Genomic DNA, 6,741 nt, shown 5'->3' on the forward strand with positions numbered 1-6,741 from the left:
CCTCCCCAGCCTCTGGGTCTTTGCACCTGCCGTTCTCTCCTTCCCCCGCTCCTTCTTGTTTCTTGATTTGATGAATGCCTTCTTGTTTTTAGTGTCTTAACTGAGACATCACTTCCTCTAAAATCCCTGGTCCAGGTCAGTGCCCCTCGCTCATAGTCACCTTTTAGCACCATGGACTTTGCACTTATTACCTTGTGTAGGAATTGCCTTACACATTTCTGTGTTTATCATCAGATATTTTCAGTTGCAGCAGGGCAAAGGAGTGGGTCTGTCATGATCATGGTTGCATTTTTTCACAACCAGACAGTAAATGGCACATAATAATTGCTGTGTAAATATTGCTTTCATGGTCGAATCCTTATGCCTGCACATTTCCAGGAGGAGGACAGCCCCAGGAGATGGCTCGTTCTCCTGGGAACCAGTGACTGGGGGCAGCGCCGATTTGACCTAAGGGCCACTCAGTATCTCCTGTTTGTACTTTTCCTTTGGGATTTCACAAATGGACATCTTGTGCTTCTATAGCCTGCAGGACTTTAGATTCCTACACAGTGAGGTATGATGGTGGTAAAGAGGAAATAGGGTTTTCTTCCAAAACTCATTTCAGATCCAAGACCTTTAGAGTTAGAGTCTACTTCTTACAGTGTGACTTTGGAGAGTCATGTAGGCTCTCTGTGTCTTAATTACCTTATTGTTAATTTGGGATAGCCACCATCAGAGTTGAATCTAATTAAATAATACATTTAACAGTAATATGTAAACTAGAAATATGCCACAATATTTATAGCATATTAGTTATATAAAATCCCATGTAAACAACATATTTTTCATCCATCCCGAGGTTTTTCTATGGAGGTTCCCATGGTGGTATATGTCAATTTTATAAAATATTAACATACTAAAATAATTGTACAAGGACACCTATAAAAAGACTTGGGTATCATTCACATCTCTGTAAATAAAAAAATTTAAATGACCACAAAGTATATTCAATTTAGTATTTGTTGTAAATTAAATTTCCAAATTTGACAAATACTGAAATAATACTTCCTCTTAAAATCTTACGCTCTTGCCTATGTATATATGGTGGCATGCATGACATGCTTGTTGAGTGAAAATATATATAGGATAGATGCGAACACTATCATTGATGCCCTGGCTTGAAAACCTCTCTACGTATATATAGAATTAAATATGCAAAAGAGTAACACAGCCTGATGGATAATCTGTGTATTTCCTTAGTGATATCCACGTTAACAGGATGGGAAGAGAGAGATTAGAATGTTGAACACCTGGATCCTGGGAACTTCTCTAAAGTTCTACGTATATCATTGCTTTCGGAAATCCTTTCAGGGGTTAGAGATGAGGAATGAGACAAGCAGAGACTTTAGGCAACTTCCCACAGTCACGGAGCCTCTACCACCAACCAGGAATGAAGCTTGTATTTTTGAATCTTGTTCTGCCTCCAAAGTGCTATCAACTCCATCCCCGCCTCATTTTTTAAAAACTTCAAATGTAAATGTGACTTTTTCCATGATCTTCTTTCTTTTTAAAGGATGATTTGCACTAAAGAGTAATCAAAAAGAAAGTTGGTAATTTCTAAAATATAGCCTCTGGGATAATGTTAATTTTATGTGTTGAAATAACATAATTGGTTTTCTCATTCTTAAAACATAAAGTTTTGAGCAACCACCACCAGGGTATTTCAACTAAAATCAAACCACAGGCTCAGGAAGTTATGAGCTATGGAACACAAGATTAGGCCAATGTCTCCATAATCATCTTAATTGGTGACAACTGAAGAATGCCCGTATAGTTTTCCTTGAGAAAAACAGCCTTGCTGTATCTAATAGGAGGTAATTTGATAGTTGGAATCCTCTAATTTTCTTTTTGGGGGCGAAACCTTATGCATAACTCATATTTAAAGTAATGTATTTAAAATAATATTTAAGAGGTATATTTAAAATATTTCACATACATTTAAAGCAATACACATTGTAGGATACTTATGTCAGTGAAAATAATTTTGTAAGCACAGGGACAAAAATAGAATTTATTATAGAGTGTTGCTATAGTGACTACCAGTAATTTATGACTGTGCCTATTTCTGTGTTTGCTATTCCATTATCAGTAAATAGCTAGGATTTGAAGGAGTGATTATATGTAAATACTGCATTCTAGAGATGTGCAAGGCAAGTTGTGTCAGCATATAGATCACTTTTGCATCTACATAACCTATATACACAGCGCCTTCACATAGGGAGTAGTGGAACTTATATGTCTTAGGCAGGTCAGTAGAGAACGCTATTTTAAAATAAACTGTGGGAGACAACAGATATGTTCTGTCTGTGTCACTTGTATTTGGTTTTTTAAAGTCTTAGCTGCCTCTTTTTTTTTAATTTCATAAGTAATATGTAATAGGAAATACTAAAATCCATAAGGAGCAGAAAAACACCACTTTTCCCTCCTCTTGAGATAAATGCTGGTAACATTCTGTTCTATGCATTTTAATACTTTTTCCTTACAAAAATGGACTTATGCTAAGCTGTTTTGTATCTTGCTTTTTTCTCTCAACAACACAATATCTTTCCATGTAAATAAATCTATTTCCACAATATCATTCTTAATGATGTAGCATTGTTTAGTTTTCCTATTATGTTTTTAAACTTAAAAAATATTGTTAAAGATACTCATAACATATGTTTCTAATTCTGTTTTTAAAATGTTGATAAGTAAAATAACTTGAACATTGTCCCTGCCAAAGCAGAATAGGGTAAGCACCTTGGAGAGCAGAAGCTGCTATTCTGGCTCTGCCCAGCATCCCACTTTCCATTGTTTTTATTCTTTAAAAAGTTTTTTTCGTTTATTTTAAATTGGCACATAACTGGACATATTCATGCAGTACAGTGTGATGTTTCAATACACGTACACAATGTTTTTATTCTTGATCACTGCTCTTGGGCGAAAGACCACAAGTGCAAATAAACACTGAAAGTCAGATGCAACCAGTTTTGCAACTTCACCTCCAGACTGTTCTGTTCAGGAAGCTGAATTCATCTCATGACAGTTTTTATTCAGCACACCGAGATCTCAAGTATGCTTCAAAAGCCCATGTGGTAAAGAGAAATAAAAGAGTGACTGTTATATCCTTATATCCCAGTTGGCTTTTCATTGATCAGGAATAAAGACTAGCCGCATTTGCAAAGTGTTATTGGCAGAGAAGTGTTTGCAATTAAGGGTCTGAAACCTTCTCTCTCATCATTTAGAAACAAGAAGTTATAGTCATAAAAATCAAGTGATCAGCTATTACACAAAAATCAAAATGCAATCATTCCAAACATCAGGGTCACAAAAGCAGTAATTCAATTCCTAGTGATTTCCAGTAATTAATATGTAAATTTCCTCTCTATGTTAATATAATTTAATCACGAAACCAAACACATTAGAAAAATGTATATGACAACAGTTCATGCTTTCCTGCTTAATTTAAAATAAGCAGCAGTGTTCACTTATTAAACCGGAGAAAGACTGTATGGAGAATTATCACTTAACTGACCTCTACTTAGCAGCTTGCTGGATTGGCCTATGTAAGTGTTTGTCAGAGTGTGGCCCCTGACCAGCAGCATTGGCAGCATCCAGGAACACGTTATAAATACAGGTTCTCAGGCCCCAACCCAAACCTTCTGTTGCAGATGGTGGGGCCCTGCTATCCAGGTTTTAACCAGCCCTCCAGGTGACTTTCATGCATGCCTGCCACTCACTCCCAACTTATTGAGCAATACCCACAATAAGCTGCACAGACAAGACTAGAAGGCAATTTCCCAGTGTGCCCAAGTACCCCTGTATCCAAGGGTCTGGTGAATATTTGCTAAGTCAGTCGTGTTTATCCTAAGACCTATTATGCTATTTGTGCTGGCTATTACATTAAATTTTGAATATCTTTTGTAAAAATGTGGTTGGAAAAGGGTTTGTAAAAAATCTTTGAAGGATTCTATGCTCGTATCACTTTGTAAATGTCCACATTTCACCCTCTAATTTAAAGGAACTAAAACTGTAATTATAGATAATGCATCATGGATGTGGTTTATGTAAGAATTGCAATCATGGACTGGTGTCACATCAAAGTATTTTCAAATGAAAGTGTATGTAAGTGTTTTAAATTAAAGTAAAAGATTTAGGGTACATATGCATTGTCTCTTAAGACTCCCTTATTGACTATTACAGGACAGGAAAAACCAAGGTGTTTTTCTTACTCTCACACACTCACTACAACACAGAACATTTCACCTCTGGTCACCAAAATGTGTGTGAGGGGGTCTCTCACCACCACCAATCAATCAATTCTCTAGCTGACACCAGCTGGATGTCCTCTAATTCAATTCAATTCTGACACTATCTACTTGGAGATGGGTTCAGATCCCACAGATTAAGGACTCAGTCCCACAAGACTGACCCCCACTTCAGCTGCCAATCACAAGTAATAGGTTGTCATCTCTACTTCTGACCTACCTCCCTGATCCCCTTTTCAGGTTTGATTAACTTGCTTGGATGGCTCCCAGAACTCAGGGAAACATTTTACTTACATTTACCTGTTTATTACAAAGGATATTGCAAAGGATACAGACAAACAGCCAGGTGGAAGAGATGCACAGAGCAAGTTCTGGGAAAGGGTCTTGAGTGCAGGAGCTTCTGTCCCTATGGGGTTGGGGTGCACCATCCGACCAGCACGAGGGTGTGCTCGCCAACCTGGAAGCTCTCCGAACCGTATGGCTTAAGTATTTTGATGGAGGCTTCATCACGGTGCATTGGATTATTACTCCATTTCCAGCCCCTCTCCTCTTTCTGGTAAATGGGGGCTGGGGCTGAAAGCTCTGCGCTTCTAATCATGGCTTGGTCTTTCTGGTGACCACCAAGAGTCATCTCATAAGAACAAAAAACACTACTATCACCAGGGAAGTTCCAAGGGATTTAGGAGCTCCCTGTTGGATGCTCCTATCACTTTGGAAATTACAAAGGTCTAAGGAGTTCTGTGTCAGGAACTGGGGCAGAGAACAAATCTCAGAACAAAAGATTCTCCAAATTTTCAAATCTCAGAAAAAAGATTTTCCTAGAACTCAGGAAATTGCAGTGTGGTAGGAGCTCTGTACCTAGGCCTGGGGGCAGAGAACATTATATATGTTTCCTATTATTTTGCAACTTTTTTATTAACTAATAATTGCCCAAACCCAGTTATATCTATTGTATTTTTAAAAATTTTTAGAACACAATCTTTAATATATTGATTAGAAATTTTAAAATATTTTTTAGTTAAAGTCAGTTTTTCCCCATGTGCCATTCAAAATTGCTGAAAATAGTTTAAAAACCACTTAAGGGGATTTGCAATTCTAAAAAAGTTGGAAGATGCTATTATTATTTAACTGATCCCTGTTGTTGGAAGTTTGGGATATTTTAAATTTATCAATACTATAAATTATTGTAAATGATTTTACTGTCAACATAAAAAAGCAGGTTTGCTAAATTAGTCCTAAATTTCATTTCATAAGTTAAATAAAATGGAAATTTTCACTTTGGATCTAGTCTATCCATTGCAGAGAACTTGACAATGCCAGGGAATCGCCATATCCACAGAAATAGTGTGATGAGTGACTGCTTAATTAGTCCAGATGACTTGGAACCATTTGTTTGAATTCTCCAAGGAGGGATTGTTTATCCTTCCAAACTTGTGGAAATCTGTGCAGCTTGAATGCTGAAAATTCAAAAACAGAAAAAAACGAGCAAGTGATCACCAGTTGCGGTGGAGATAGAAAAATTCGTCTGGACTCAAGACCTCAGTCCCCAGTCCAAAGTGAACAATTGCTGGCTGCAAAGTTTCTAGAAAAACTACTATCTCCAGCACCACACACTGTATAGCAAAAAAGTGATGTCCTTGGAAGACGGACTCAGACTATTGGCTTGGTTGAAGTATTGCATTTCATAGTCTTTGATAATTTCATGTTGCTTAGCCTAATCAAAGCCTGATCTTTCATACGATGAAGGAACATTTCAGGGTCTGCATCCCCATGCAAGGGTGAGGACAGTAGGGAGAGGGCGAAGCTTGTGTTCTCCATGAAGGACACCAGGCCTCTTGAATTGCCCTTGAGCCAGCTCGAGCCCTCCCAGAGATAGTTGCTAATTACCTGTTTCTCCCCAGGTCCCCACATCACCTCAATAAAATCAGTGAATATTTCTCAACACATTTTTTTGCCTTCTTCCCCTGGTCTTAAGTGGAAAGTTTTAATTACCACCCCTTCACTCCAGTCCCAGTTTCTCTGAGATAATCTAGTACTTTGGTTTTCCTATTGTTAAGTTACCCATAAAGTATGCTGTTTTATTTCTACAGTTCAAATTTGCACTCATATTACAGATTTCCTGATAGTCTACCCTGATTCATTTAGGTAGGTAGATTAGATTGGATAGATTGGATAGATTGTAGATGTAAATATCCCCTTTCATTGCTCATTCCCAATTTCTTCTCATATTCCTCTTGTCAGATCTTACTATCTGTTTGGGTTCCTTTGTGGTTTGGTTAGGGTATTTCCTTGAGAAAAATCCCCCACCTGGGGACATTTACATGTATAATCTCTGAATTCTTGCAGGCCCTCAAATTTCTCTTTTACCATGTGAGCTGGGATATCTTGGCTGGGTAAAGGATTGTGGCCGACAGTTTTTTATTTCATTCAATGTCTCCTTCCATGGCCTGAGTTC

Source organism: Cynocephalus volans, chromosome 5 (assembly GCF_027409185.1).
Source record: "Cynocephalus volans isolate mCynVol1 chromosome 5, mCynVol1.pri, whole genome shotgun sequence".
NCBI classification, from domain to species: Eukaryota; Metazoa; Chordata; class Mammalia; order Dermoptera; family Cynocephalidae; genus Cynocephalus; species Cynocephalus volans.